Source organism: Triticum aestivum, chromosome 7D (assembly GCF_018294505.1).
Source record: "Triticum aestivum cultivar Chinese Spring chromosome 7D, IWGSC CS RefSeq v2.1, whole genome shotgun sequence".
NCBI lineage: Eukaryota > Viridiplantae > Streptophyta > Magnoliopsida > Poales > Poaceae > Triticum > Triticum aestivum.
Window position 1 is genome coordinate 238,193,105 of NC_057814.1, and position 8,193 is coordinate 238,201,297.

The window sequence follows — 8,193 nt, forward strand, 5'->3', positions numbered from 1 at the left end:
ACTCCAAACAACCTTCGGTACATCAAAACATATAAACTCATAATATAACTGTCATCGTAACGTTAAGCGTGCGGACCCTACGGGTTCGAGAACTATGTAGACATGACCGAGACACCTCTCCGGTCAATAACCAATAGCGGAACCTGGATGCTCATATTGGTTCCCACATATTCCACGAAGATCTTTATCGGTCAGACCGCATAACAACATACGTTGTTCCCTTTGTCATCGGTATGTTACTTGCCCGAGATTCGATCGTCGGTATCTCGATACCTAGTTCAATCTCGTTACCGGCAAGTCTCTTTACTCGTTCCGTAATACATCATCCCGCAACTAACTCATTAGTCACAATGCTTTCAAGGCTTATAGTGATGTGTATTACTGAGTGGGCCTAGAGATACCTCTCCGACAATCGGAGTGACAAATCCTAATCTCGAAATACGCCAACCCAACAAGTACCTTTGGAGACACCTGTAGAGTACCTTTATAATCACCTAGTTACGTTGTGACGTTTGGTAGCACACAAAGTGTTCCTCCGGTAAACGGGAGTTGCATAATCTCATAGTCATAGGAACATGTATAAGTCATGAAGAAAGCAATAGCAACATACTAAACGATCGAGTGCTAAGTTAACGGAATGGGTCAAGTCAATCACATCATTCTCCTAATGATGTGATCCCGTTAATCAAATGACAACTCATGTCTATGGCTAGGAAACACAACCATCTTTGATCAACGAGCTAGTCAAGTAGAGGCATACTAGTGACACTCTGTTTGTCTATGTATTCACACATGTATTATGTTTCCGGTTAATACAATTCTAGCATGAATAATAAACATTTATCATGATATAAGGAAATTAATAATAACTTTATTATTGCCTCTAGGGCATATTTCCTTCAGTCTCCCACTTGCACTAGAGTCAATAATCTAGATTACACAGTAATGATTCTTACACCCATGGAGTCTTGGTGCTGATCATGTTTTGCTCGTGGAAGAGGCTTAGTCAACGGGTCTGCAACATTCAGATCCGTATGTATCTTGCAAATTTCTATGTCTCCCACCTGGACTAAATCCCGGATGGAATTGAAGCGTCTTTTGATGTGCTTGGTTCTCTTGTGAAATCTGGATTCCTTTGCTAAGGCAATTGCACGAGTATTGTCACAAAAGATTTTCATTGGTCCCAATGCACTAGGTATGACACCTAGATCGGATATGAACTCCTTCATCCAGACTCCTTCATTTGCTGCTTCCGAAGCAGCTATGTACTCCGCTTCACACGTAGATCCCGCCACGACACTTTGCTTAGAACTGCACCAACTGACAGCTCCACCGTTCAATGTAAACACGTATCTGGTTTGCGATTTAGAATCGTCCGGATCAGTGTCAAAGCTTGCATCAACGTAACCATTTACGATGAGCTCTTTGTCACCTCCATAAACAAGAAACATATCCTTAGTCCTTTTCAGGTATTTCAGGATGTTCTTGACCGCTGTCCAGTGATCCACTCCTGGATTACTTTGGTACCTCCTTGCTAAACTTATAGCAAGGCACACATCAGGTCTGGTACACAGCATTGCATACATGATAGAGCCTATGGCTGAAGTATAGGGAACATCTTTCATCTTCTCTCTATCTTCTGCAGTGGTCGGGCATTGAGTCTTACTCAATCTCACACCTTGTAGTACAGGCAAGAACCCTTTCTTTGCTTGATCCATTTTGAACTTCTTCAAAACTTTGTCAAGGCATGTGCTTTGTGAAACTCCAATTAAGCGTCTTGATCTATCTCTATAGATCTTGATGCCTAATATATATGCAGCTTCACCGAGGTCTTTCATTGAAAAACTCTTATTCAAGAATCCCTTTATGCTATCCAGAAATTCTATATCATTTCCAATCAGCAATATGTCATCCACATATAATATCAGAAATGCTACTGAGCTCCCACTCACTTTCTTGTAAATACAGGCTTCTCCAAAAGTCTGTATAAAACCAAATGCTTTGATCACACTATCAAAGCGTTTATTCCAACTCCGAGAGGCTTGCACCAGTCCATAAATGGATCACTGGAGCTTGCATACTTTGTTAGCTCCCTTTGGATCGACAAAACCTTCCGGTTGCATCATATACAACTCTTCTTCTAGAAATCCATTCAGGAATGCAGTTTTGACATCCATTTGCCAAATTTCATAATCATAAAATGCGGCAATTGCTAACATGATTCGGACAGACTTAAGCATCACTACGGGTGAGAAGGTCTCATCGTAGTCAATCCCTTGAACTTGTCGAAAACCTTTCGCAACAAGTCGAGCTTTATAGACAGTAACATTACCATCAGCGTCAGTCTTCTTCTTGAAGATCCATTTATTTTCAATGGCTTGCTGATCATCGGGCAAGTCAACCAAAGTCCATACTTTGTTCTCATACATGGATCCCATCTCGGATTTCATGGCCTCAAGCCATTTTGCGGAATCTGGGCTCACCATCGCTTCTTCATAGTTCGTAGGTTCGTCATGGTCTAGTAACATAACCTCCAGAACAGGATTACCGTACCACTCTGGTCGGATCTTAATCTGGTTGACCTACGAAGTTCAGTAATAACTTGATCTGAAGTTTCATGATCATTATCATTAACTTCCCCACTAATTGGCGTAGGTGTCGCAGAAACTGGTTTATGTGATGATCTACTTTCCAATAAGGGAGCAGGTATAGTTACCTCATCAAGTTCTACTTTCCTCCCACTCACTTCTTTCGAGAGAAACTCCTTCTCTAGAAAGGATCCATTCTTAGCAACGAATGTCTTGCCTTCGGATCTGTGATAGAAGGTGTACCCAATAGTCTCCTTTGGGTATCCTATGAAGACACATTTCTCCGATTTAGGTTCGAGCTTATCAGGTTGAAGTTTCTTCACATAAGCATTGCAACCCCAAACTTTAAGATACGACAACTTTGGTTTCTTGCCAAACCATAGTTCATAAGGTGTCGTTTCAACGGATTTTGATGGTGCCCTATTTAGAGTGAATGCAGCCGTCTCTAAAGCATAACCCCAAAACAATAGCGGTAAATTAGTAAGAGACATCATAGATTGCACCATATCTAGTAAAGTACGATTACGACGTTCGGACACACCATTACGCTGTGGTGTTCCGGGTGGCGTGAGTTGCGAAACTATTCCGCATTGTTTCAAATGAAGACCAAACTCATAACTCAAATATTCTCCTCCACGATCAGATCGTAGAAATTTTATTTTCTTGTTACGATGATTTTCAACTTCACTCTAAAATTCTTTGAACTTTTCAAATGTTTCAGACTTATGTTTCATTAAATAGATATACCCATATCTGCTCAAATCATCTGTGAAGGTGAGAAAATAACGATATCCGCCACGAGCCTCAATATTCATCGGACCACATACATCTGTATGTATGATTTCCAATAAATCTGTTGCTCTCTCCGAAGTTCCGGAGAACGGTGTTTTAGTCATCTTGCCCATGAGACACGGTTCGCAAGTACCAAGTGATTCATAATCAAGTGATTCCAAAAGTCCGTTAGTATGGAGTTTCTTCATACGCTTTACACCGATATGACCTAAACGGCAGTGCCACAAATAAGTTGCACTATCATTATCAACTCTGCATCTTTTGGCTTCAATATTATGAATATGTGTATTACTACTATCGAGATTCAACAAAAATAGACCACTCTTCAAGGATGCATGACCATAAAAGATATTATTCATATAAATAGAACAACCATTATTCTCTGATTTAAATGAATAACCGTCTCGCATTAAACAAGATCCAGATATAATGTTCATGCTTAACGCTGGCACCAAATAACAATTATTTAGGTCCAAAACTAATCCCGAAGGTAGATGTAGAGGTAGCGTGCCGACCGCGATCACATCGACTTTGGAACCATTTCCCACGCGCATCGTCACCTCGTCCCTAGCCAATCTTCGCTTAATCTGTAGCCCCTGTTTCGAGTTGCAAATATTAGCAACAGAACCAGTATCAAATACCCAGGTGCTACTGCAAGCATTAGGTAAGGTACACATCAATAACATGTATATCACATTTACCTTTGTTCACCTTGCCATCCTTCTTATCCGCCAAATACTTGGGGCAGTTCCGCTTCCAGTGACCAGTCTGCTTGCAGTAGAAGCACTCAGTCTCAGGCTTAGGTCCAGACTTGGGTTTCTTCTCCTGAACAGCAACTTGCTTGCTGTTCTTCTTAAAGTTCCCCTTCTTCTTCCCTTTGCCCTTTTTCTTGAAACTAGTGGTCTTATTGACCATCAACACTTGATGCTCCTTTTTGATTTCTACCTCCACTGCCTTTAGCATTGCGAAGAGCTCGGGAATTGTCTTATTCATCCCTTGCATGTTATAGTTCATCACGAAGCTCTTGTAGCTTGGTGGCAGTGATTGAAGAATTCTGTCAATGACACTATCATCCGGAAGATTAACTCCCAGTTGAATCAAGTGATTATTATACCCAGACATTTTGAGTATATGCTCACTGACAGAACTATTGTCTTCCATCTTGCAGCTGTAGAACTTATTGGAGACTTCATATCTCTCAATCCGGGCATTTGCTTGAAATATTAACTTCAACTCCTGGAACATCTCATATGCTCCATGACGTTCAAAACGTCGTTGAAGACCCGGTTCTAAGCCGTAAAGCATGGCACACTGAACTATCGAGTAGTCATCAGCTTTGCTCTGCCAGACGTTCATAACTTCTGGTGTTGCTCTTGCAGCAGGCCTGGCACCTAGCGGTGCTTCCAGGACGTAATTTTTCTGTGCAGCAATGAGGATAATCCTCAAGTTACGGACCCAGTCCATGTAATTGCTACCATCATCTTTCAACTTTGCTTTCTCAAGGAACGCATTAAAATTCAACGGAACAACAGCACGGGCCATTTATCTACAATTAACATAGACAAGCAAGATACTATCAGGTACTAAGTTCATGATAAATTTAAGTTCTATTAATCATATTACTTAAGAACTCCCACTTAGATAGACATCCCTCTAATCATCTAAGTGATTACGTGATCCAAATCAACTAAACCATGTCCGATCATCACGTGAGATGGAGTAGTTTCAATGGTGAACATCACTATGTTGATCATATCTACTATATGATTCACGCTCGACCTTTCGGTCTCCGTGTTCCGAGGCCATATCTACATATGCTAGGCTCGTCAAGTTTAACCTGAGTATTCCGCGTGTGCAACTGTTTTGCACCCGTTGTATTTGAACGTAGAGCCTATCACACCCGATCATCACGTGGTGTCTCAGCACGAAGAACTTTCGCAACGGTGCATACTCAGGGAGAACACTTTTATCTTGAAATTTTAGTGAGAGATCATCTTATAATGCTACCGTCAATCAAAGCAAGATAAGATGCATAAAAGATAAACATCACATGCAATCAATATAAGTGATATGATATGGCCATCATCATCTTGTGCTTGTGATCTCCATCTCCGAAGCATCGTCATGATCACCATCGTCACCGGCGCGACACCTTGATCTCCATCGTAGTATCGTTGTCGTCTCGCCAACTATTGCTTTTACGACTATCGCTACCGCTTAGTGATAAAGTAAAACAATTACATGGCGATTGCATTGCATACAATAAAGCGACAACCATATGGCTCCTACCAGTTGCCGATAACTCAGTTACAAAACATGATCATCTCATACAATAAAATATAGCATCATGTCTTGACCATATCACATCACAACATGCCCTGCAAAAACAAGTTAGATGTCCTCTACTTTGTTGTGGCAAGTTTTACGTGGCTGCTACGGGCTTAGCAAAATCCGTTCTTACCTACGCATCAAAACCACAACGATAGTTTGTCAAGTTGCTGCTGTTTTAACCTTCGCAAGGACCGGGCGTAGCCACACTCGGTTCAACTAAAGTGCTCGCAACGGTGAAACCAGTCTCGCGTAAGCGTACGCGTAATGTCGGTCCGCGCCGCTTCATCTCACAATACCGCCGAACCAAAATATGACATGCTGGTAAGCAGTATGACTTATATCGCCCACAACTCACTTGTGTTCTACTCGTGCATATAACATCAACGCATAAAACCAGGCACGGATGCCACTGTTGGGGAACGTAGTAATTTCAAAAAAAATCCTACGCACACGCAAGATCATGGTGATGCATAGCAACGAGAGGGAGAGTGTTGTCCACGTACCCTCGTAGACCGAAAGCGGAAGCGTTAACACAACACGGTTGATGTAGTCGTACGTCTTCACGATCCGACCGATCAAGTACCGAACGCACGGCACCTCCGAGTTCAGTACATGTTCAGCTCGATGACGTCCCTCGAACTCCGATCCAGCCGAGTGTTGAGGGAGAGTTTCGTCAGCACGACGGTGTGGTGACGATGATGATGTTCTACCGACGCAGGGCTTCGCCTAAGCACCGCTACGATATTATCGAGGTGTAATATGGTGGAGGGGGGCACCGCACATGGCTAAAAGATCGTTGATCAATTGTGTGTTGAGAGGTGCCACCCTGCCCCCGTATATAAAGGAGCAAGGGGGAGGCCGCCGGCCAAGGGAGGAGAGGCGCGCCAGGAGGAGTCCTACTCCTACCGGGAGTAGGACTCCCCCCTTTTCCATGTTGGACTAGGAGTGGAAGGGGGAAAAGGTGGAGGGGAGGAAGGAAGGGGGGGGGGGCGCCGCCCCCCTCTCCTTGTCCTATTCAGACTGGGGGGGAAGGGGCGCGCGGCCCTGCCCTGGCCTCCTCTCCTCTCTTCCACCTAGGCCCACTAAGGCCCATTAAGTTACCGGGGGGTTCCGGTAACCTCCCGGTACTCCGGAAAAATCCCGATTTCACCCGGAACACTTCCGATGTCCAAAGATAGGCTTCCAATATATCAATCTTTATGTCTCGACCATTTCGAGACTCCTCATCATGTCCGTGATCACATCCGGGACTCCGAACAAGCTTCGGTACATCAAAACATATAAACTCATAATATAACTGTCATCGTAACGTTAAGCGTGCGGACCCTACGGGTTCGAGAACTATGTAGACATGACCGAGACACCTCTCCGGTCAATAACCAATAGCGGAACCTGGATGCTCATATTCGTTCCCACATATTCTACGAAGATCTTTATCGGTCAGACCGCATAACAACATACGTTGTTCCCTTTGTCATCGGTATGTTACTTGCCCGAGATTCGATCGTCGGTATCTCGATACCTAGTTCAATCTCGTTACCGGCAAGTCTCTTTACTCATTCCGTAATACATCATCCCGCAACTAACTCATTAGTCACAATGCTTGCAAGGCTTATAGTGATGTGTATTACTGAGTGGGCCCATAGATACCTCTCCGACAATCGGAGTGACAAATCCTAATCTCGAAATACGCCAACCCAACAAGTATCTTTGGAGACACCTGTAGAGTACCTTTATAATCACCCAGTTACGTTGTGACGTTTGGTAGCACACGAAGTGTTCCTCCGGTAAACGGGAGTTGCATAATCTCATAGTCATAGGAATATGTATAAGTCATGAAGAAAGCAATAGCAACTTACTAAACGATCGAGTGCTAAGCTAACGGAATGGGTCAAGTCAATCACATCATTCTCCTAATGATGCGATCCCGTTAATCAAATGACAACTCATGTCTATGGCTAGGAAACACAACCATCTGTCAGGACCCCGATTCCAAGTCACACCGATCTAGCCTGTAACACCTCATATAACATTGCGGCCTCACGCACGGTACTCCCTCGGGTGTCGCCTTACCATGGCCCGGGACCGTTTGCGCCTTTTGGCTCACGTATATGATAATGTCGCTAGCATCCATATGACAGAGAACCCGGGCCGACATGGCTAGTCGTGAACCTAAAGCGGCACCAACGTATGGGGACAGGCATACATGAATCAACATCGAACGTGTCGGTCAGCAGCGTGTGAATCCGGGCTGTAGCACTGGGCTAACAGGACTCCGGGAACCCGGGCTGTAGCAGGCTAGGCAGGACTCCGGATGTCACCGCGTGACATTTCCCCGAAGGGACAGACACAGGAACGATATGACCCACATGCCGGCCAGTCAAGTGTCCAGAGCAGTAGTGCTGGGCTAGCAGGACTCCGGTGAACCGGGCTGTAGCGGACTACTATGGCTCAAGGAGGCACTAGACTACATTTCCCCATA